This window comes from Mytilus galloprovincialis, chromosome 12, assembly GCF_965363235.1.
Source record: "Mytilus galloprovincialis chromosome 12, xbMytGall1.hap1.1, whole genome shotgun sequence".
Taxonomy (NCBI): domain Eukaryota; kingdom Metazoa; phylum Mollusca; class Bivalvia; order Mytilida; family Mytilidae; genus Mytilus; species Mytilus galloprovincialis.
The window spans coordinates 10553535-10580151 of NC_134849.1; the positions used below are offsets into that span (position 1 = coordinate 10553535).

General features: G+C 32.9%; 1 long non-coding RNA gene across 1 annotated transcript in view; it reads left to right on the forward strand.

The window, feature by feature from the left end:
• Positions 1-335: 335 nt before the first annotated feature.
• Positions 336-26617, forward strand: part of LOC143054208 (uncharacterized) — a 238035-nt gene continuing 211753 nt past the window's right edge. The window contains exons 1-2 of the long non-coding RNA XR_012971597.1: positions 336-642; positions 1873-2010. This is a non-coding gene — a long non-coding RNA (uncharacterized LOC143054208). The remainder of the gene's footprint in view (positions 643-1872; positions 2011-26617) is intronic.

Below are 26617 nucleotides of genomic sequence, written 5' to 3' on the forward strand. Positions count from 1 at the left end.
ATAACATGAAATATGCAGGGTCTTTTTCTTTGAGGATTTTGTGAACCTCTGTACCTGGTTATAAAAATGGCTTCTGCTGTAGTGTTTTATATTATTTCTGTTTATGCAGTACCTCTCATTGGCAGTCATAAAACATCTTTATGCCACCCTAACGGAGGTCGGGTGACATATTGTTATTGTTCGATTCTTTTTATGGCACCCTCAACGGAGTTGGGGTGACATATTGTTATTGTTCGTTTCTTTTTTTTCTTATTATTTTTTTTATTTTTATTCTTCCACACTTTTTGTCCATGGCAGTTCTCGGAATTGGATGGACCAATCTTGATGGAACTCAACTTTCGAAGCAAGGTTGTCGGCTCTCCGGACATTCCCGAAGTCCTGCGTTTAACACCCTTGCCTTCAGCCGTACTCACCGTGTGCAAGATCTTGCAGAGATTAAGCATCCGCAGCGCATGCATACATTTTTTCGTTAATTGCATTAACATATATTTAAAACCTGTTTTTGTATTAACTTTAACGGTTCATTTTTAAACATACGACAATTTGTAGCCGTTTGACCATTCTGTGGAAAGTGCGTACATGCGAACTACTTTGTTTACGTTTTCCAAGTTGGCGGCCGCCAGCGTACAAACCATCATGCAGGTATGATTTTACTTATATTAAACGATATAACTATTTTAAATCAATGTATATGACAGAATTCAATTGCATAGGTGTCAGGTCTGATCGCTGGTGGACAATAAACAAAATTGCCGTTTCTTGGAAGGAGAAATAACAGAAATTTAAAAAAGGGGGAGGGGGTACTTAAAAAAAAGTATCACACTCTATTCTAGCTGCGGTACCATACTGTGGCATGCATACATTTATTCTCATAGACAGAAAATAGTGTTTGCTGGATATTAAAGATGGTAGGATCACCCCCCCCCAAAAAAAAAAAAACCACTGCATTATCATTATTGTGTGGCATTAGCATGAGCAAGGATTTGTACTATACAAATCCTTAGCAAGTCAGTAAGTAAGTAAAACTTTATTTGGATTCAGCATATTGACAAACAGTACAAACATATGCTCTAATGAGCTTTTCACCGAATATAAAAACATATGCAATAACAAATAAAACAAGGCACGGGGCATGCAAAATAAATTATAAAAAGCAGCACCAAAAATTAGCTCTAAGCAATAGCATATACATGTATCTGCTATTGGAAGCCGCATGCATGATTAGGAATCAAATGAGCTAGCAATAAAAGGTTACCTATGAAATTATGGTGTCATTATTTATTTGTACATGTATGTCATGAAAAGAAAAAATCTACTTCACAGGTTTTGTGTCTATAATTTCTAAACAACATTTATTAGCTGGAGTATATATCAGTACATGTAACACTCAAGAATGTGTCCACTCCTTAAAAGGAAGATAGATAGATAATAGGCTGCAAATACTAATAGTTATGTTCAAATGCCAGAATCATGTATTTTAATTTACAAAAATGTACAAGTACAATGCATAATCACCCATTTTTATTACAATGTACACAAAATGTACATGTACATTCCATTTATCAGTTGGATCATCTAGCTACTAATGGCTAGTTTACAGAAAACCAGGCATATATAATACTGTTATATTCCACTAACCATATATTATATGATTATATATTTTTAATTTTTGTGTTTTTGTTGAATTTATGCTATTTTGGTGTCCTTGTCTTCAATGTTCCCCCCTTTAAGACTTGCATGTGTAGGCTGAAGGTAAAGACACAGAAGAGTGCAGGGGGAAATCATGATCAGTACCCCTCTTTTGTTGACAAGCTGTATATATATTTTAAAATATATAGTGCTGATTCTGATGATAGATAATTATTTTTTTAGGTTTCTTGTACTAAGTAACTGATTATCATGACACTGTCATATTAACACAAGGTGCAAGGACAGGCAGGAGATGTGAGAAGTAGCAGTTTTTAAATTTTATCGCGGGAAATGTTAATTTCAATAGTATTTTATCATTTGGTAAGTTTTAGATAGTCTTATATATAAAATAATTAGAATTTTGAATGTATACACGAGGGTTTAAATGGGGTTAAATGATTAAAGAATAATGCCCTTGAAAAATAAAGATTAGAGAATAATGGGCAAAAAAAATGAAAATTAGAGAAAAAAGGGGTTAATTTTTTGAAGATTAGAGAAAAAAGGGGTTAATTTTTTGAAGATTAGAGAAAAAAAGGGGTGAAAATTAAATGTTTACAGAATAACAGATCCCCCCCCCCAATCCAGACCCTCATACATACATGTACATATAGAACATCATTTTTTTCCTCAAAAATAGGACAAGTGAATTCATATTTAAAGTGTAAATTAAGTTTCTAGTAGTAGTTTAAAAAATAACATTTAATGAAAAAACTAAGGTCATATATATATATATATATATATATATATATATATATATATATATATATATATATATATATATATATATACTAACTAATTGCTACCAAAGTCCCGATGCGTTAAAACAGCTACTAAAGTAAGCATGATTCAGCATTTTCAAAGAATTTAAGAAATCGGTTATTATCGGAAATCTTGATGTTATATTAATATTGTTTGGACGTACAATATGTTTTTTATAACAATTTAAGATAAATATGTTACTTTAAACTCAATAAAAAATCGGGAAATGTGTAAACTCGGCCTCCAAAATGTATACGTGCCTACTTTAAATTTTGTGCCTTCTTATACAATTTAAAAAAAAAAATATTGTTAAATTACTACTAAAGTCGCAATCACCGGAACATCTCTTGATTTTGTATTTAAACAAGTATAAGGTCGTTAAAGTCAGCGTATATATTAAGGATAAGAATAACATTTCTTTTCGGAAGTCTTTGTTGATAAACAAACAAAACGGCAGTTCTGTTGGCAAGGAAGTTATATTAAAATTTTGTAGAAAAAAATGAAATGTAATTAAAAACTTTCAAGAAATTACGAGTAGTTTGTCTGAAATTGAATTAATACATAAGGAATATCAAAATAATATGTTAATTTCGAATTGATACGTGCTGCAAAAAAAAGTGCACTGGTATATAAAAGAAAAACTTGATCCAACTTTTTGTTTTGTCTTATTAGCATAGAAATATAGTTTTAAGAAATGAATGCTTCTTTATGTATATTTTTTTGACGGGAAAAGAGAAGGGGGATTTTATATTGTTGATCGTGTGAATATTTTTCGAACGAACCGCTTCGTACAAGTTATGCTCCAGTCAACACTTTTACAACTCAATCAAATTATTAAAATAAGCATTAATTTCTTAATCATACAATCTTGTTCTACATATGATACGCGTTTTAAAAACCTAGACGGCTATATTATAAAAATATTTGCATTGTAACAAACGTTATACATAATGTACATTTATATATTATAACTGATTAAGCGGTATGGGCTTTGCTCATTGTTAAATGCTGCTCGGGGTGACCTTTAGTTGTTTATTTCTAGGTCATCTGGTCTCTTGTGGAGAATTGTCTCATTTCTACATAATGTAGATGTAATTTAAACCCGTCCCCTTACATCTATAGTCTTCTATTTTCTAAAGCATGCATATATTCTGGGTTTCTTTTATACAATTGAATGTTATTAATTGACAGGTAGTGTTGAAGAGTTTTAAATTCTTCCCCACATGTGATCATATCAATGTTTTCGTACTTTATATATGCATGCTTGCGTGCGTGCACTCTTAAGTTATATGTTTGAAGCAAGCGCATAGGTCATCATATATATATATATACATCTTCAAATTTCGAAGTGTCGGCATTTCACTAAAATAAACGCAATTGAGCTAATTTTGGTGCATCTGAAAGATAATGTAAAAGCCTTTTAGAATAATACCATAATTTAATGAACAAATAAGTTTTTCATAGAAAAATACATCGTTAAAGTTTATGTATGCAGGGAAATGCACACTTAAACCCCGTGCCTACTTTGGTGAAATGCTGACTTGTACGGAATTTATAAATAGTGCTCTTCTGTGTATTGGTTGTTCTAAAAATAGAATAATCTAAAAATACGCAACTCTACTTTCTATTTACAATAGAGTAACTGCGTAAGACGATGATAATATAAAACTTTAGTTGAATTAAGTCAATCAAAAACTATGTGTTTATTATAAAAAAAAATCATATATTTATAAATTAACTGCTTACAAAATCACTGAACCAAACATGTCAAAATAATAAATATTTTGCAGTCTTTCTTGGCCTAACACCCTTTAAAACTAATATGATATGTTATATGCCTCATTTCTTTCTTTTTTTTAAATACTCCTAAAATTTAAAATTGCTGGAAAATACTTTATCTTTATGTAAGACACCCTTTTATTGGAAAACCTTAATTTTAAACCACAGGCTCATATAAATTTGACTTTTGAATAATTATGCTACCTCTGATTACTCAAATGAGTCCTTTTTTGCTTTTGATATTTGATATATTATATATTAAGCATTTAAGAAGTATTTTTTTTGCAACATTTTAATTTTTAAACTCCCAAATGTTGATAGTTGAAATTTTCCAATTTAACGTCTAAATTTAACACGCAAATTAAATTTAAAATTTAACATATTGTATGTAATATATATCCTATTGTCATGAAATTTGTAAGCAGTCTCATAAGTAACTAAGCTTTGGTCATAACTAGTTTTATAAAGATTGGTCATTTTTAGCTCACCTGGCCCGAAGGGCCAAGTGAGCTTTTCCCATCACTTTGCGTCCGGCGTCCGTCGTCCGTCGTCGTCCTGCGTCCGTCGTCGTTAACTTTTACAAAAATCTTCTCCTCTGAAACTACTAGGCCAAATTTAATCAAACTTGGCCACAATCATCATTGGGGTATCTAGTTTAAAAAATGTGTCCGTTGACCCCGCCAACCAACCAAGATGGCCGCCATGGCTAAAAATAGAACATAGGGGTAAAATGCAGTTTTTGGCTTATAACTCAAAAACCAAAGCATTTAGAGCAAATCTGACGGGAGTAAAACTGTTTATCAGGTCAAGATCTATCTGCCCAGAAATTTTCAGATGAATCAGACAACCCGTTGATGGGTTGCTGCCCCTGAATTGGTAATTTTATGGAAATTTTGCTGTTTTTGGTTATTATCTTGAATATTATTATAGATAGAGATAAACTGTAAACAGCAATAATGTTCAGCAAAGTAAGATTTACAAATAAGTCAACATGACCGAAATGGTCAGTTGACCCCTTAAGGAGTTATTGCCCTTTATAGTCAATTTTTAACCATTTTTCGTAAATCTTAGTAATCTTTTACAAAAATCTTCTCCTCTGAAACTACTGGGCTAAATTAATCCAAACTTGGTCACAATCATCTTTGGGGTATGTAGTTTAAAAAATGTGTCCGGTGACCCGGCCATCCAACCAAGATGGCCGCCACAGCTAAATATAGAACATAGGGGTAAAATGCAGTTTTTGGCTTATAACTCAAATATCAAAGCATTTAGAGCAAATCTGACGGAGTGAAATTGTTTATCATGCCAAGATCTATCTGCCCTGAAATTTTCAGATGGATCCGACAACCGGTTGTTGGGTTGCTGCCCCATATTTGGTAATTTTAAGGAAATTTTGACGTTTTTTGTTATTATCTTGAATATTATTATAGATAGAGATAAACTGTAAACAGCAATAATGTACAGCAAAGTAAGACCTAAAAATAAGTCCACATGACCAAAATGGTCAGTTGACCCCCTAAGGAGTTATTGTCCTTTATAGTCAATTTTTAACAATTTTCATAAAACATTTTCCACTGAAACTACTGGGCCAAGATCATTATAGATAGAGATAATTGTAAGCAGCAAGAATGTTCAGTAAAGTAAGATGTACAAACACATCACCATCACCAAAACACAATTTTGTCATGAATCCATCTGCTTTCTTTGTTTAATATTCACATATACCAAGGTGAGCGACACAGGCTCTTTAGAGCCTCTAGTTTTCTTTTTTAAGAGGTGAAATCAGTAAATATAGAATCTGTACTTTGGCAACTTCCCTGAATGATTTGACGGTGTCAATTTGTCAAATAGAAAGAAACTAAAGGATTTAAACTTTCACTTATTAGAAATTCTGCACAAATTACCAATTTTGGAATTATATGGTCAAAATAAGCATTACAGACCTTTTTTTCAATTTTGATGACTAAGTGGCATTCTGACTTTCTATCTGACAGGTTTTCATGTGGACATATTACTGTTTCTATGTGTTAATCCAGTTGTTTGACTCTTATGTAAACCAATTTTAATATCAAGACGCCAATATTGACCATACTTACCCTGGATCTTTTCACCCTAAGGACAAAACTGAGCATATTTTTGGTCTATACAATGTGTCATTTTCATCGTAAAGGCCTTGGCTAACTTTAACATGTGTTTTTCAATATAAATAGGTGCTTCATTAAGCGGATAACACGATAAACCGTCCTAAAAGCCTGTAAAACCAAAATAAAGGCAACTACCCATAAGAGTGAAAATCTTCCCCCAGCACCGCATAGGCATTCCATTGGGCTATATTCTAGCTCAAACTAATGCTTAGGGTGTCTACTTCATGCCTGCATCTTTATATATACTAAAATATATGGCCGTAGGCCAACAAAATCTTTAATCGACCCTTACCCCCAAATTCGATAGCCTGACGCCATTATTGATCATACTTACCCTGGATCTTTTCACCCTAGGGACGAAACTGAGCATATTATTGGAATATACAAGGTGTCATTTTCATCGTAAAGGCCTTGACTAACTTTAACATGTGTTTTTCAATAAAAATAGGTGCTTCATTAAGCGGAAAACACGATAAACCATAAAAAAAAGCCTAGAAAACCAAAAGAAAGGCAACTACACATAAGAATTCAAATCTTCCCCCAGCACCGCCCAGGCATGCCATTGGGGTATTTTCTAACTCAAACTAATGCTTAGGGTGTCTACTACATGCCTGAATCTTTATTTATACTAAAATGTGTGGACGTAGGCCAACAAAATGTTTATTCGACCCTTACCCCCAATTTGAATAGCCTGACACCAATATTGACCATACGAAACCTGGATTTTTTCACCCTAGGGACCAAACTGAACATATTATTGGTCTATACAAGGTGTTATTTTCATCGTAAAGGCCTTGGCTAACTTTAACATGTGTTTTTCAATAAAAATAGGTGCATCATTAAGCGGAAAACACGATAAACCATCAAAAAAGCCTAGAAAACCGAAAGAAAGGCAACTACACATAAGAATTCAAATCTTCCCCCAGCACCGCCCAGGCATGCCATTGGGGTATATTCTAGCTCAAACTAATATTTAGGGTGTCTACTACATGCCTGAGTCTTTATTTTTACTAAAATATGTGGACGTAGGCCAACAAAATGTTTATTCGACCCTTACCCCCAATTTGGATAGCCTGACGCCATTATTGACCATACCAACCCCGGATCTTTTCACCCTAGGGACCAAACTGATCATATTATTGGTCTGTACAAGATGTCATTTTCATCGTAAAGGCCTTCGCCAACTCTAAGATGTGTTTCCAACATAAATAGCTGCTTCATTTAGCGGAAAACACATTAAACCATCATAAAAGCCTGGAAAACCAACATAAAGGCAACTACCCATAGAGTAAAAACTTTCCCCTAGCACCGCCCAGGCATGCCATTTGGGATTATTTTAGCGTAAAACTAAGGTTTAGGGTGTCCACTACATGCCTGAATCTGTATTTATACGAAAATATGTGAACGTAAGCCAACAAAATGTTTATTCGACCCTTACCCCCAATTTGAATAGCCTGACACCAATATTGACCATACGAAACCTGGATTTTTTCACCCTAGGGACCAAACTGAGAATATAATTGGTCTATACAAGGTGTAATTTTCATCGTAAAGGCCTTGGCTGATTTTAACATGTGTTTTTCAATATAAATAGGAGCTTCATTTAGCGGAAAACACGATAAACCATCAAAAAAAGCCTAGAAAACCAAAAGAAAGGCAATTACACATAAGAATTCAAATCTTCCCCCAGCACCACCCAGGCATGCCATTGGGGTATTTTCTAGCTCAAACTAATGCTTAGGGTGTCTCATACATGCCTGAATCTTTATTTATACTAAAATGTGTGGACGTAGGCCAACAAAATGTTTATTCGACCCTTACCCCCAATTTGGATAGCCTGGCGCAATTATTGACCATACCAACCCTGGATCTTTTCACCCTAGGGACCAAACTGAACATATTATTGGTCTATACAAGGTGTTATTTTCATCGTAAAGGCCTTGGCTAACGTTTACATGTGTTTTTCAATAAAAATAGGTGCTTCATTAAGCGGAAAGCACGATAAACCATCAAAAAGCCTAGAAAACCGAAAGAAAGGCAACTACACATAAAAATTCAAATCTTCCCCCAGCACCGCCCAGGCATGCCATTGGGGTATATTCTAGCTCAAACTAATATTCAGGGTGTCTACTACATGCCTGAGTCTTTATTTTTACTAAAATATGTGGACGTAGGCCAACAAAATGTTTATTCGACCCTTACCCCCAATTTGGATAGCCTGACGCCATTATTGACCATACCAACCCCGGATCTTTTCACCCTAGGGACCAAACTGATCATATTATTGGTCTGTACAAGATGTCATTTTCATCGTAAAGGCCTTGGCCAACTCTAAGATGTGTTTCCAACATAAATAGGTGCTTCATTTAGCGGAAAACACATTAAACCATCATAAAAGCCTGGAAAACCAACATTAAGGCAACTACCCATAGAGTGAAAACTTTCCCCTAGCACCGCCCAGGCATGCCATTTGGGATTATTTCAGCGTAAAACTAAGGTTTAGGGTGTCTACTACATGCCTGAATCTGTATTTATACGAAAATATGTGAACGTAAGCCAACAAAATGTTTATTCGACCCTTACCCCCAATTTGAATAGCCTGACACCAATATTGACCATACGAAACCTGGATTTTTTCACCCTAGGGACCAAACTGAGAATATAATTGGTCTATACAAGGTGTCATTTTCATCGTAAAGGCCTTGGCTGATTTTAACATGTGTTTTTCAATATAAATAGGTGCTTCATTTAGCGGAAAACACGATAAACCATCATAAAAGCCTGGAAAACCAACATAAAGGCAACTACCCGTAAGAGTGAAAATCTTCCCCCAGCACCGCCCAGACATGCCATTTGGGTATATTCTTGCTCAAACTACTGCTCAGGGTGTCTACTTTATGCCTGAATCTTTATATATACTAAGATATGTGGCCGTAGGCTAACAAAATGTTAAATCGACCCTTACCCCCAATTTGGACAGCCTGATGCCATTATTGACAATATTGACCCTGGATCTTTTCACCCTAGGAACCAAACTGAGCATATCATTGGTATATACAAGGTGTCATTTTCATCGTAAAGGTCCTGGGTAACTTTGACATGTGGTTTTTTTTTATTTAAATAGGTGCTTCATTAAGCCAAAAAGACGATAAACCATTGCAAAAGCCTAGAAAACCAAGAGAAAGGCAACTACCCATAAGAGTGAAAATCTCCCCCCAGCACCGCCCAGGCATGCCATTTGGGTATATTATAGCTCAAACTAATGTTAAGGGTGTCTACTACATGCTCGAATCTTTACTTATAACAAAATATGTGAACGTAAGCCAAAAAATTATTTAATCGACCCCTACCCCAAATTTGGATAGCCAGACGCCAATATTGACTATATCAATCCCGGATCGTTTCACCCTAGGGACCAAACTGAGGATCTTACTGGTCTATACAAGGTGTTGTTTTCATTGCGAAGGCCTTGGCTAACTTTAACATGTGTATTTCAATATAAATAGGTGCTTCATTAAGCGGAAATCACGATAAAGCATCATAAAAGTCTAGAAAACCAACATAAAGGCAACTATCCATAAGAGTGAAAATCTTCCCCAGCGCCGCCCAGGCATGCCATAGGGTTATATTCTAGCTCAAACTAATGCTTAGGGTGTCTACTTCATGCCTGAATCTGTATTTATACTAAAATATCGGAACATAGGCCAAACAAATATTTAATCGACCCCTTACCCCCCAATTTGGATAGCCAGACGCCAATATTGACCATATCAACCCCGGAACTTTTCACCCTAGGGACCAAACTGATCATATTATTGGTTTATACAAGGTGTCATTTTCATCATAAAGGCCTTGGCTAACTTTAAGATGTGTTTCCCAACATAAATAGGTGATTCATTAAGCAAAAAACACGATAAATCATCATAAAAGCCAAGAAAACCAACATAAAGGCAACTACCCATCAGAGTAAAAATCTCTCCCCCCAGGCACCACACAGGCATGCCATTGGGGTATATTATAGCTCAAACGAATGCTAAGAGTGTCTACTACATGCCTGAACCTTTACTTATAATAAAATATCACTACAAACTGCTCAGAGTCTGAATTGACTAGTTTTTGTGCTCGACCAGTAAAATCGAGCACACATTTTACTTGACTAGTCTCGACATCGTCTCGACTGTACTTAACTGTACTTAAGTGTACTCGACTAGGTCTCGACTTTACTTAATTAGTCTGATTCAGTACTTGATGATCTTTGTGTAGTCTGAAATGGTCTTGACCAAGGCTCAACCTGTCTCGACCTGTCTCGACAAGTCTTGACCTTCAAATTTAGTTTTGACTGGTGTAAATCAGCCCATCTAACTAAATTAAATATTGATCTTACAAAATTCAAGCTTATAAGGTAGTTTGATTTATTGCTGTCAAATGAAAGAATTTAATTTTACAATAGGTAAAAATAAAAATTATTATATAAATTCAGATAGGCATCTTTAATTTTTTTTATAACTTTTTCAAATCAACTTGGATTTTCATCAAACTATGCAGCTATTTCAGATATATATCAAGCTTACTGAATCCCATGTAATTTAGTTTTTTGTTGTATTGCTATAAAATTTAAAAATTAAATTAATCCAGGTAAAAAAAATAGAACACTTTAATTTTTTTCACAACTTTTTCAATTCAACTTGGATGTTCATCAAACTCTACAACTATCTTTGCCATATATTGATCTTACTGATTCATAGGTTTTTATTTAGTTTTGTGTACTTCTGTCAAATTTAAGAATTTAATTGATCTAGGTCAAAAAGCTACGGTATTAGAAATATATCTTTCCTGATATATTAAATGATATTAAATTTTTGTTTTAACAACAAAAAAAAAGTGTCTTTTTTAAGACTTCATAATTTTTTTCAAATCAGCTTAAACCAAATAAACACCTTTTTTTTGTTAAAACAAAAATTTAATATCATGAACTTTCATAACAATCCTTGATAACCTTTTAAAAAAAGAAATGTGTTTCAAAGTTACAGTAAAACTTTATTTAAATCAAATCTTAAAATATTATTTTGGTCAAATTTAATGACATGGCACTATACATGGTTTAATTACATCAGTACATGTGAGTTTTACAGGTAAAAAGAAAGCCCTTCTTTTCTTAAACTCGTGTATTACTTATGTAGTAAATCAAAAAAGCCTTGCGATTTAGATTTAACAGGATGTTGCAACTTTGATTAATGTTATTTAGAATTTAAAACACTGGTAGATGTGATCTTTTTAATAAGTTTGCCACAAGCAAAAGGTATTGCTTTTTAAATCACCACAAATCAGAAAAACTATTTTAATAATTTCTTTAATGTTTCATCACTATTTGATATATTTATATAATATATATTAAAAGGAATAAATTATTAAATAATTATATATACTTTTTCCCAAATAATGAGGAAAGATGTATTTCTAATATCGCAGCTTTTTTACCTAGATTAATTAAATTTGACAGAAATACACAAAACTGTATAACAACCTATGATTCAGTAAGATCAATTTATTGCAAAGATAGTTGTAGAGTTTGATGAAAATCCAAGTTGATTTGAAAAAGTTATTAAAAAAATTAAAGTGTACTATCTCTATTTTGACCGAATTGCAAATCCTAGCTTTTTTTTTACCAAGATAACTTTAATTCTTAAATTTTACAGCAATACAACCAATAACTAATTGATACAGGATTCAGTAAGCTTAATATATCTGTAAGATAGCTGCATAGTTTGATGAACATCCAAGTTGATTTGAAAAAGTTATTAAAAAAATTAAAGTGTACTATCTCTATTTTGTCCGAACTGAAAATTCTATTTTTTTTTACCTAGATTAATATAATTCTTGATTTTGACAGCAAGACAAAAACAAAATGACCAGGGATTTAGTAAGCTTAATATATATCTAAGATAGCTACATAATTTGATGAAAATCCAAGTTGATTTGAAAAAGTTATTAAAAAAATTAAAGTGTACTATCTCTATTTTGACCGAATTGCAAATCCTAGCTTTTTTTTACCAAGATAACTTTAATTCTTGAAGTTGACAGCAATACAACAAAAAATAAAATGACCTGGGAATCAGTAAGCTTAATATATATCTAAATTAGCTACATGGTTTGATGAAAATCCAAGTTGATTTGAAAAAGTTATTAAAAAAATTAAAGTGTATTATCTCTATTTTGTCCGAACTGCAAATTCTATTTTTTTTTACCTAGATTAATTTAATTCTTGATTTTGACAGCAATACAAAAAAAAATGACCAGGGATTTAGTAAGCTTAATATATATCTAAGATAGTTACATAATTTGATGAAAATCCAAGTTGATTTGAAAAAGTTATTAAAAAAATTAAAGTGTACTATCTCTATTTTGACTGAATTGCAAATCCTAGCTTTTTTTTACCAAGATAACTTTAATTGTTAAATTTTACAGCAATACAACAAATAACTAATTGATACAGGATTCAGTAAGCTTAATATATATGTAAGACAGCTGTATAGTTTGATGAACATCCAAGTTGATTTGAAAAAGTTATTAAAAAAATTAAAGTGTACGATCTCTATTTCATCCGAACTGCAAATTCTAGCTATTTTTACCTAGATTAATTTAATTCTTGAATTTGACAGCAATACAACAAAAAATAAAATGACCTGGGATTCAGTAAGCTTAATATATATGTAAGATAGCTACATAGTTTGATGGAAATCCAAGTTGATTTGAAAAAGTTATTAAAAAAATTAAAGTGTACTATCTCTATTTTGTCCGAACTGAAAATTCAATTTTTTTTTACCTAGATTAATTTAATTCTTGATTTTGACAGCAATACAAAAAAAAAAATAAATGACCAGGGATTTAGTAAGCTTAATATATATCTAAGATAGCTACATAGTTTGATAAAAATCCAAGTTGATTTGAAAAAGTTATTAAAAAAATTAAAGTGTATTATCTCTATTTTGTCCGAACTGCAAATTCTATTTTTTTTTACCTAGATTAATATAATTCTTGATTTTGACAGCAAGACAAAAACAAAATGACCAGGGATTTAGTAAGCTTAATATATATCTAAGATAGCTACATAATTTGATGAAAATCAAAGTTGATTTGAAAAAGTTATTAAAAAAATTAAAGTGTACTATCTCTATTTTGACCGAATTGCAAATCCTAGCTTTTTTTTTACCAAGATAACTTTAATTCTTGAATTTGACAGCAATACAACAAAAAATAAAATGACCTGGGAATCAGTAAGCTTAATATATATCTAAATTAGCTACATGGTTTGATGAAAATCCAAGTTGATTTGAAAAAGTTATTAAAAAAATTAAAGTGTATTATCTCTATTTTGTCCGAACTGCAAATTCTATTTTTTTTTACCTAGATTAATTTAATTCTTGATTTTGACAGCAATACAAAAAAAAAATGACCAGGGATTTAGTAAGCTTAATATATATCTAAGATAGTTACATAATTTGATGAAATCCAGGTTGATTTGAAAAAGTTATTAAAAAAATTAAAGTGTACTATCTCTATTTTGACGGAATTGCAAATCCTAGCTTTTTTTTTACCAAGATAACTTTAATTGTTAAATTTTACAGCAATACAACAAATAACTAATTGATACAGGATTCAGTAAGCTAATATATATGTAAGACAGCTGTATAGTTTGATGAACATCCAAGTTGATTTGAAAAAGTTATTAAAAAAATTAAAGTGATCTCTATTTCATCCGAACTGCAAATTCTAGCTATTTTTACCTAGATTAATTTAATTCTTGAATTTGACAGCAATACAACAAAAAATAAAATGACCTGGGATTCAGTAAGCTTAATATATATGTAAGATAGCTACATAGTTTGATGGAAATCCAAGTTGATTTGAAAAAGTTATTAAAAAAATTAAAGTGTACTATCTCTATTTTGTCCGAACTGAAAATTCTATTTTTTTTTACCTAGATTAATTTAATTCTTGATTTTGACAGCAATACAAAAAAAAAAAATGACCAGGGATTTAGTTAGCTTAATATATATCTAAGATAGCTACATAGTTTGATAAAAATCCAAGTTGATTTGAAAAAGTTATTAAAAAAATTAAAGTGTATTATCTCTATTTTGTCCGAACTGCAAATTCTATTTTTTTTTACCTAGATTAATATAATTCTTGATTTTGACAGCAAGACAAAAACAAAATGACCAGGGATTTAGTAAGCTTAATATATATCTAAGATAGCTACATAATTTGATGAAAATCCAAGTTGATTTGAAAAAGTTATTAAAAAAATTAAAGTGTACTATCTCTATTTTGACCGAATTGCAAATCCTAGCTTTTTTTTTACCAAGATAACTTTAATTCTTGAATTTGACAGCAATACAACAAAAAATAAAATGACCTGGGAATCAGTAAGCTTAATATATATCTAAATTAGCTACATGGTTTGATGAAAATCCAAGTTGATTTGAAAAAGTTATTAAAAAAATTAAAGTGTATTATCTCTATTTTGTCCGAACTGCAAATTCTATTTTTTTTTACCTAGATTAATTTAATTCTTGATTTTGACAGCAATACAAAAAAAAATGACCAGGGATTTAGTAAGCTTAATATATATCTAAGATAGTTACATAATTTGATGAAAATCCAAGTTGATTTGAAAAAGTTATTAAAAAAATTAAAGTGTACTATCTCTATTTTGACCGAATTGCAAATCCTAGCTTTTTTTTACCAAGATAACTTTAATTGTTAAATTTTACAGCAATACAACAAATAACTAATTGATACAGGATTCAGTAAGCTTAATATATATGTAAGACAGCTGTATAGTTTGATGAACATCCAAGTTGATTTGAAAAAGTTATTAAAAAAATTAAAGTGTACGATCTCTATTTCATCCGAACTGCAAATTCTAGCTATTTTTACCTAGATTAATTTAATTCTTGAATTTGACAGCAATACAACAAAAAATAAAATGACCTGGGATTCAGTAAGCTTAATATATATGTAAGATAGCTACATAGTTTGATGGAAATCCAAGTTGATTTGAAAAAGTTATTAAAAAAATTAAAGTGTACTATCTCTATTTTGTCCGAACTGAAAATTCTATTTTTTTTTACCTAGATTAATTTAATTCTTGATTTTGACAGCAATACAAAAAAAAAAAAAAAAAATGACCAGGGATTTAGTAAGCTTAATATATATCTAAGATAGCTACATAGTTTGATGAAAATCCAAGTTGATTTGAAAAAAGTTATTAAAAAAATTAAAGTGTACTATCTCTATTTTGTCCGAATTGCAAATCCTAGCTTTTTTTACCAAGATTACTTTAATTCTTAAATTTTACAGCAATACAACAAAAAAGTAAATGACATGGGATTCAGTAAGCTTAATATATCTCTGAAATAGCTGCATAGTTTGATGAAAATCCAAGATGATTTGAAAAAGCTAAAAAAAAAAAAATAAAGATGCCTATCTGAATTTATATAATAATTTTTATTTTTACCTATTGTAAAATTAAATTCTTTCATTTGACAGCAATAAATCAAACTACCTAATAAGCTTGAATTTTGTAAGATCAATATTTAATTTAGTTAGATGGGCTGATTTTCACCAGTCAAAACTAAATTTGAAGGTCAAGACTAGTCGAGACAGGTCGAGACTAGTCAAGACAGGTCGAGACAGGTCGAGCCTTGGTCAAGACCATTTCAGACTACACAAAGATCATCAAGTACTGAATCAGACTAATTAAGTAAAGTCGAGACCTAGTCGAGTACACTTAAGTACAGTTAAGTACAGTCGAGACAATGTCGAGACTAGTCAAGTAAAATGTGTTCTCGATTTTACTGGTCGAGCACAAAAACTGGTCAATTCAGACTCTGAGCAGTTTGTAGTGTATGTCAATGTAAGCCAACAAAAATATTTAATCGAACCCTACCAACCAATTTTAATATTAAGACGCCAATATTGACCATACTTACCGCGGATCGTTTCACCCTAGGGACCAAACTGAGCATATTATTGGTCTATACAAGGTGTTGTTTTCATTGCAAAGGCCTTGGCTAACCTTAACATTTGTTTTTCAATATAAATCGGTGCTTCATTAAGCGGAAATCACGATAAATCATCATAAAAGCCTAGAAAACCAAAATAAAGGCAACATGCCAGAATCTGTATTTATACTAAGATATGTGGACAGAGGCCAACAAAATGTTTAATCGACCCTTACCCCCAATTTGGACAGCCTGACGCCATTATTGGCAATATTTACCAGGGATCTTTTCACCCTAGGGACCAAACTGAGCATATTTTTGATCTATTCAAGGTGTCATTTTCATTTTAAAAGCCTTTGCTAACTTTAACATGTGTTTTTTTCAATATAAGTAGGTGCTTCATTAAGCGGAAAACACGATAAACCATCATAAAAGCTTAGAAAACCAACATAAAGGCAACTACCCATAAGAGTGAAAATCTTCCACAAGCACCGCCCAGGCATGCTGTTGGGTATATATTATAGCTCAAACTAATGCTAAGGGAGTCTTCTACATGCCAAAATCTTTATTTACACTAAAATATGTGGACGGAGGCCAACAAAATGTTTAATCGACCCTTGCCCTTATTTGGAAGGCCAGACGCCATTATTGACCATACTAACCCGGATCTTTTAACCGTAGGGACCAAACTGATCATATTATTGGTTTATACAAGGTGTCATTTTCATCAAAAAGTTCTTGGCTAACTTTAAGATGTGTTTTCCAACCTAAATAGGTGCTTCATTAAGCGAAAAACACGATAAATCATCATAAAAGCCAAGAAAAGCAACATAAAGGCAACTACCCATCAGAGTAAAAATCTCCTTCAGCACCGCACAGGCATGCCATTGGGGTATATTATAGCTCAAACGAATGCTAAGAGTGTTTACTAAATTCCTGAACCTTTACTTATAAGAAAATATGTCAATGTAAGCCAACAAAGATATTTAATCGAACCCTACCAACCAATTTTAATATTAAGACGCCAATATTGACCATGCTTACCGCGGATCGTTTCACCCTAGGGACCAAATTGAGCATATTATTGGTCGTTTCAAAGTGTCATTTCCATCGTAAAGGCCTTGGCTAACTTTCACATGTGTTTTCCAACATAAATAGGTGTTTCATTAAGCGGAAATCACGATAAAGCATCATAAAAGTCACGAAAACCAACATAAAGGCAACTATCCATCAGAGTGAAAATCTCCCCCCAGCGCCGCCCAGGCTTGCCATAGGGTTATATTCTAGCTCAAACTAATGCTTAGGGTGTCTACTACATGCCTGAATCTGTATTTATACTAAAATATCGGAACATTGGCCAACAAAATATTTAATCGACCCCTACCCCCAATTTTAATATCCAGACGCCAGTATTGACCATACCAACCCCATATCTTTTCGCCCTAGGGACCAAACTGAACATATTATTGGTCTATTCTAGGTGTCATTTTCATCGTCAAGGCCTTGACTAACTTTAAGATGTGTTTCCAACAAGAAGAAACAGGTGCTTCCTTCACCGGAATACACATGAAACCATCATAAAAGCCTGGATCTGTATTTATACTGAAATATGTGGACATAGGCCAAAAAAATATTTAATCGGCCCCTACCCTCAATTTTAATATCCAGACGCCAATATTGACCATACCAACCAAGGATTTTTTCACCCTAGGGACTAAACTGAGCATATTATTGGTCTATACAAGGTGTCATTTTTATCGTTAAAGCCTTTGCTAATTATAACATGTGTTTCCAACATAAATAGGTGCTTCGTTTAGCCAAAAACACATTAAACCATCATAAACGCCTAAAAAACAACATAAAGGCAACTACCCACAAGAGTTAAAATCTCCCCCCAGCACCGCTTAGACAAGGCATAGGGGTATAGTATAGCTCAGACTAAAGCTTAGGGTGTCTACTACATACTCGAATCTTTACCTATACTCAAATATGTGACCGTAAGCCAAAAAAATATTTAATCGACCCTTACGCCAAATTTTGATAGCCAGACGCCAATATTGACCGTACCAACCCCGGAACTTTTCACCCTAGGGACCAAACTGAGCATATTATTGGTCTATTCAAGGTGTCATTTTCATCGTAAAGGCCTTGGCTAGCTTCATCATGTTTTTTTCAATATAAATAGGTGCTTCATTAAGCGGAAAACCCGATAAACCATCATAAAATCCTAGAAAACCAACATAGAGGCAACCACCCATTAGAGTTAAAATTTTCCTCCAGCACCGCCCAGGTGTGCCATTGGGGTATATTCTAGTTCAAACTAATGTTCAGGGTGTCTACTACATGCCTGAATCTGTCTTTATACTAAAAAATGTGGACATAGGCCAACAAAATGTTTAATCGACCCTTACCCCCAATTTTAAAATCCAGACGCAAATATTGACCATACCAACCCCGGATCTTTTCACCCTAGGGACCAAAGTGAGCATATTATTGGTCTATACAAGGTGTCATTTCCATCGTAAAGGCCTTGGCTAAATTTAACATGTGTTTTTCAATATTATTACGTGCTTCATTAAGCGGAAAACACGATAAACCATCATAAAAGCCTAGAAGACCAACGTAAAGGCAACTACCATTAAGAGTGAAAATCTTCCCCCAGCACCGCCCAGGCATGCCATTGGGGTATATTATAGCTCAAACTAATGCTAAGGGTGGCTACTACATGCCTAAATCTCTATTTATACTAAAATATGTGGACGTAGGCCAACAAAATATTTATTCGACCTTTACCCCCAATTTGGATAGCTTGTGCCAATATTGATCATACCAACCCAGGAATTTTTCACCCTAGGGACCAAACTGAGCATATTATTTGTCTATACAAGGTGTCATTTTCATCGTAAAGGCCTTGACTATCTATAACATGTGTTTTCAAAATAAATAGGTGCTTCATTTAGCCGAAAACACATTAAACCATCATAAAAGCTTAGAAAACCAACATAAAGGCAACTACCGACAAGAGTTAAAATCTCCCTCCAGCACCGCTTAGGTAAGGCATAGGGGAATAGTATAGTTCAGACTAAAGCTTAGGGTGTCTACTACATGGTTGAATCTTTACCTATACTCAAATATGTGACCGTAAGCCAAAAAAATATTTAATCGACCCTTACCCCCAATTTTGATAGCCAGACGCCAATATTGACCGTACCAACCCCGGATCTTTTCACCCTAGGGACCAAACAGAACATATTATTGGTCTATTCAAGGTGTCATTTTCATCGCAAAGGCCTTGGCTAACTTTCACATGTTTTTTTTCAATATAAATAGGTGCTTCATTAAGCGGAAAACACGGTTAACCATCATAAAGGTCTAGAAAACCAACATAAAGGCAACTACCCATAAGAGTGAAAATCTTCCCCCAGCGCCGCCCAGGCATGCCATTGGAGTATATTCTAGCTCAAACTAATGCTTAGGGTGTCTACTACATGCCTGCATCTGTATTTATACTAAAATATGGGAACATAGGCCAACCAAATGTTTAATCGACCCGTATCCCCAATTTTAAAATCAAGACTCCAGTATTGACCATACCAACCACGGATCTTTTCACCCTAGGGACCAAACTGACTATATTATTGGTCTTTACAAGGTGTCATTTCCATCGTAAAGGCCTTAGCTAACTTTAACATGTGTTTTTCAATATAAATACGTGCTTTATTAAGCGGAAAACACGATAAACCATCATAAAAGCCTAGAAGACCAACATAAAGGCAACTACCCATAAAGTTAGCCAAGGCCTTGACGATGAAAATGACACCTTGTATAGACCAATAATATGCTCAGTTTGGTCCCTAGGGCGAAAAGATGTTGGATTATCATCGTCTTACACAGATACTATATTGTAAGTAGAAAGTAGAATTGCATATTTTTAGATTATTCTATTTTTAGAACAACCGATACATTTCTTAATTACGTATAAGTCAGCATTTCACCAAAGTAGGCACGGGGTTTAAGTATGCATTTCCCTGCATACATAAACTTAAATGATATATTTTTCTATGAAAAAAACTTATTTGTTCATTGAATTATGGTATTATCCTTAAAGGCTTTTACATTATCTTTCAGATGCATCAAAAATTAGCTCAATTGCGTTAATTTTTGTGAAATGCCGACACTTTGAAATTTTAAGACGTATATATGATGACCTATGCTTGCTTCAAACATCTAGATTAAGAGTGCACGGTCTTTAATCATTTATATTATATCTCAATTAAACTTTTTTTTTAAATCTGGCATCAAGAGGGTTAACATTATAGTAAAGTTCCATCATAATTGGTCCATACAATTCCGAGAAATAGTCTGGACAAAAACGTGTTCAATAATAAAAATTAAAAAAAGAATCGTACAATAACAATTTTTTCCGTCAGGGTGACATAAAAAAATAAAAAGAAACGTTGAATAACAATACGTCACCTGTTGGGGTGCAATAATAAAAGTTATTATATCTTTATTTAATTTCAATTTTTAAAACAATTATATCGGCAAAGGGTTTGCAAATATGTCCCAATTAATGTGGATTTACATGGGAAGTATATTGTTACAGCCATTATTATGTATATCATAAGTATAGACTTTTTGTATACAAAGTGAAAGAAACACGTCATATTAGAATTAGTAATATATTTTTGTACATATCGATTTTAGTAAAATGGTAGAACAGTTTTGGAATGAGAACTCACTTTTGTCCTATGAGTGTACAAAATTAAAAATCATTTTACAGCGTAATAAGCGAGAAAAAGGGACAAGCTTTTTGAGAAAAGCTATTACTTGTACCGAAATTTTGCAGTTTTTAGCTATTATCTTAGATATTATTATATCTAATACTATAAACTATGATTTTAACCTTATTTTACATGATTTCCAAAGCATCAGTCAATACAGGTGAGAGACACAGGCTCTTTAGAGCTTCTAGCTGTTTATGTTGTACAAAACTAAGCTTATACTGTTATTGACCAACCGACAGACACTATAACTATTAAATGAAAATAAATATAATAACTTAAATGATATAGATAAATTAAAACATATCCTCAATCCTGAAACAAAACAGGACACTTGCAAATTAGGCTCCTTCTTAAAAAAGTCACTAAGACCGAGGACAGGGAGTCCTTGATATAATTTGAATCTCTTATATATATATATATATTGATTTAAAGAAAGACAAGGAGTATAGTTCAAAGTGTCTACATTGTTTATTTTCATTGTTTTATATATGTAAATTGTATATTATGTATCATGTTTTAAGCCATTGGCCCATATGGGTGTAAAGTGCTTTTCAATAAAGAATTAAAAAAATAACAAAAGTATGCTCTCCAAAAAAAGCGAAAATAACCCCCACCCAAAAAAATAAAATAAACAGCTATAGGGTATCTTTTGATTGTAAGAAGTTTGGTAAAAATTCAGGATAGATTTTGAATCAAATAAATGTTTTAAAAACTTTTAACTGAAGACTGTATGTAATGCTAACTGGAAGAAAAACTAAGTCAATTTATAAGTAAAATACAGCAAACCAGGAACAAAAATGTTCTGCTAGGTAATAGCTACGGATCATAAACAAGCTTTTGGCCAAGTCCGGTATAATTACAAGATATAGTTTTAGAAAATTATTAAAAGTTTAAAGACTTTAAACGCAGAGTGAATGTTATGTTTCCTAGGAGAAAAACTAAGTCGATTTATAAGGAAAAAAATACGGAAAAAATGAAAAAATTTTACAAAATTTTATTCTTGATATTTTTATGATCCTAAACAGGTGAGTGAATGAAATGCTTCGTGGCAGAAAAATATATGTTCACTTTAGTTAAATATGAAAAAAAACAGGATATTTTTTTTTCAAATTTACTCCTAGATACTATCTTATGGTCATTAACAAGTTTCTGTCCCAGTTTGGCAGAAATTCAGGACAGTTTAAGAAAGTCATTATAATTTAAAAAACCTTAACCACATGGTCAGTAGTTGTGGATGACAACGTCAGAATGTAGGATCCCTATGTCTCTTTTTTAGCTCACCTAAAGGGCCAAGTGAGCTTTTCCCATCACTTGGCGTCCGTCGTCCGTCGTTGTCGTCGTCTGTCGTCGTTAACTTTTACAAAAATCTTCTCCTCTGAAACTACTGGGCCGAATTAAACCAAACTTGACCACAATCATCATTGGGGTATCTAGTTTAAAATATGATAAAACACCCTAGTCTGGCATTTGTGACATCCTAGTCATACACAATCAACTTGATAATCCATAAAGACATCATATCTTTGTTATAACTGTTCTATTGTATCTATCACACCTTCATTTATAATGTCTTCATCAAACACCCCAGTCATGCCCTCATAGCACCCTAGTAAGGCATTTGGGACATCCCAGTAATATACAATCAACCATTTAATACATACACAATCATATCTTTGTAATAATTGTTCTATTGTATCTATCACACCTTCATTTATGATGTCTTCATCTAACACCCCAGTCATCTCTTACAACACCCTAATCAGGCATTTGGGACATCCCAGTCGTACACAATCAACCATTTAAAACATTCAGACAATCATATCTTTGTAATAATTGTTCTATTGTATCTATCACACCTTCATTTATAATGTCTTCATCTAACACCCCAGTCATGCCCTTATAACACCCTAATCAGGCATTTGGGATATCCCAGTCATACACAATCAACTATATAATACATACAGACATCATATCTTTGTAAAATTGTTCTATTGTATCGATCACACCTTCATTGATAATGTCTTCAACTAACACCCCAGTCATGCCCTCATAGCACCCTAGTCAGGCATTTGGGACATCCCAGTCATACACAATCAACTATATAATACATACAGACATCATATCTTTGTAATAATTGTTCTATTGTATCTATCACACAGTTTTTTTATAATGTCCTATCTAACACCCCACTCATGCCCTTTTAACACCCTAGTCAGGCATTTGTGACTCCTAGTCGTACACATTCAACTATATTATACATACAGACATCATATCTTTGTATTAATTGTTCTATTGTATCGATCACACCTTCATTTATAATGTCTTCATCTAACACCCCAGTCATGCTCTCATAGCACCCTAGTCAGGCATTTGGGACATCCCAGTCATACACAATCAACTATATAATACATACAGACATCATATCTTTGTAATAATTGTTCTATTGTATCTATCACATCTCCTTTTATAATGTATTCATATAACACCCCAGTCATGCCCTTGTAACACCCTAGTCAGGAATTTGTGACATCCTAGTCGTACACAATCAACTATATTATACATTCAGACATCATACCTTTGTAATAATTGTTCTATTGTATCTATCACACCTTCATTTATAATGTCTTCATCTAACACCCCAGTCATGCCCTTGTAACACCCTAATCAGGCATTTGGGACATCCCAGTCATACACAATCAACTATATAATACATACAGACATCATATCGTTGTAATAATTGTTCTATTGTATCGATCACACCTTCATTGATAATGTCTTCATATAACACCCCAGTCATGCCCGCATAGCACCCTAGTCAGGCATTTCGGACATCCCAGTCATACACAATCAACTATATAATACATATAGACATCATATCTTTGTAATAATAGTTCTATTGTATCTATCAAACATTTTTTTTTATAATGTCCTATCTAACACCCCACTCATGCCCTTTTAACACCCTAGTCAGGCATTTGTGAATCCTAGTCGTTCACAATCAACTATATAATACATACAGACATCATATCTTTGTAATAATTGTTCTATTGTATCTATCACACCTTCATTAATAATGTCTTCATCTAACACCCCAGTCATGCCCTTGTTACACCCTAATCAGGCATTTGGGACATCCCAGTCATACACAATCAACTATATAATACATACAGACATCATATCTTTGTAATAATTGTTCTATTGTATCTATCACACCTCCTTTTATAATGTATTCATATAACACCCCAGTCATACCCTTGTAACACCCTAGTCAGGAATTTGTGACATCCTAGTCGTACACAATCAACTATATAATACATTCAGACATCATACCTTTGTAATAATTGTTCTATTGTATCTATCACACCTTCATTTATAATGTCTTCATCTAACACCCCAGTCATGCCCTTGTAACACCCTAATCAGGCATTTGGGACATCCCAGTCATACACAATCAACTATATAATACATACAGACATCATATCGTTGTAATAATTGTTCTATTGTATCGATCACACCTTCATTGATAATGTCTTCATATAACACCCCAGTCATGCCCGCATAGCACCCTAGTCAGGCATTTCGGACATCCCAGTCATACACAATCAACTATATAATACATATAGACATCATATCTTTGTAATAATAGTTCTATTGTATCTATCAAACATTTTTTTTTATAATGTCCTATCTAACACCCCACTCATGCCCTTTTAACACCCTAGTCAGGCATTTGTGAATCCTAGTCGTTCACAATCAACTATATAATACATACAGACATCATATCTTTGTAATAATTGTTCTATTGTATCTATCACACCTTCATTGATAATGTCTTCATCTAACACCCCAGTCATGCCCTTGTTACACCCTAATCAGGCATTTGGGACATCCCAGTCATACACAATCAACTATATAATACATACAGACATCATATCTTTGTAATAATTGTTCTATTGTATCTATCACACCTCCTTTTATAATGTATTCATATAACACCCCAGTCATACCCTTGTAACACCCTAGTCAGGAATTTGTGACATCCTAGTCGTACACAATCAACTATATAATACATTCAGACATCATACCTTTGTAATAATTGTTCTATTGTATCTATCACACCTTCATTTATAATGTCTTCATCTAACACCCCAGTCATGCCCTTGTAACACCCTAATCAGGCATTTGGGACATCCCAGTCATACACAATCAACTATATAATACATACAGACATCATATCGTTGTAATAATTGTTCTATTGTATCTATCACACCTTCATTTATAATGTCTTCATCTAACACCCTAGGCATGCCCTTGTAACACCCTAATCAGGCATTTGGGACATCTCAGTCATACACAACCAACTATATAATACATACAGACATCATATCTTTGTAATAATTGTTCTATTGTATCGATCACACCTTCATTTATAATGTCTTCATCTAACACCCCAGTCATGCCCTCATAGCACCCTAGTCAGGCATTTAGGACATCCCAGTCATACACAATCAACTATATAATACATATAGACATCATATCTTTGTAATAATAGTTCTATTGTATTTATCAAACATTTTTTTTATAATGTCCTATCTAACACCCCACTCATGCCCTTTTAACACCCTAGTCAGGCATTTGTGAATCCTAGTCGTACACAATCAACTATATAATACATACAGACATCATATCTTTGTAATAATTGTTCTATTGTATCTCTCACACCTTCATTTATAATGTCTTCATCTAACACCCCAGTCATGCCCTTGTTACACCCTAATCAGGCATTTGGGACATCCCAGTCATACACAATCAACTATATAATACATACAGACATCATATCTTTGTAATAATTGTTCTATTGTATCTATCACACCTTCATTTATAATGTCTTCATCTAACACCCCAGTCATGCCCTTGTAACACCCTAATCAGGCATTTGGTATATCCCAGTCATACACAATCAACTATATAATACATACAGACATCATATCTTTGTAAAATTGTTCTATTGTATCGATCACACCTTCATTGATAATGTCTTCAACTAACACCCCAGTCATGCCCTCATAGCACCCTAGTCAGGCATTTGGGACATCCCAGTCATACACAATCAACTATATAATACATACAGACATCATATCTTTGTAATAATTGTTCTATTGTATCTATCACACAGTTTTTTTATAATGTCCTATCTAACACCCCACTCATGGCCTTTTAACACCCTAGTCAGGCATTTGTGACTCCTAGTCATACACATTCAACTATATAATACATACAGACATCATATCTTTGTATTAATTGTTCTATTGTATCGATCACACCTTCATTTATAATGTCTTCATCCAACACCCCAGTCATGCCCTCATAGCACCCTAGTCAGGCATTTGGGACATCCCAGTCATACACAATCAACTATATAATACATACAGACATCATATCTTTGTAATAA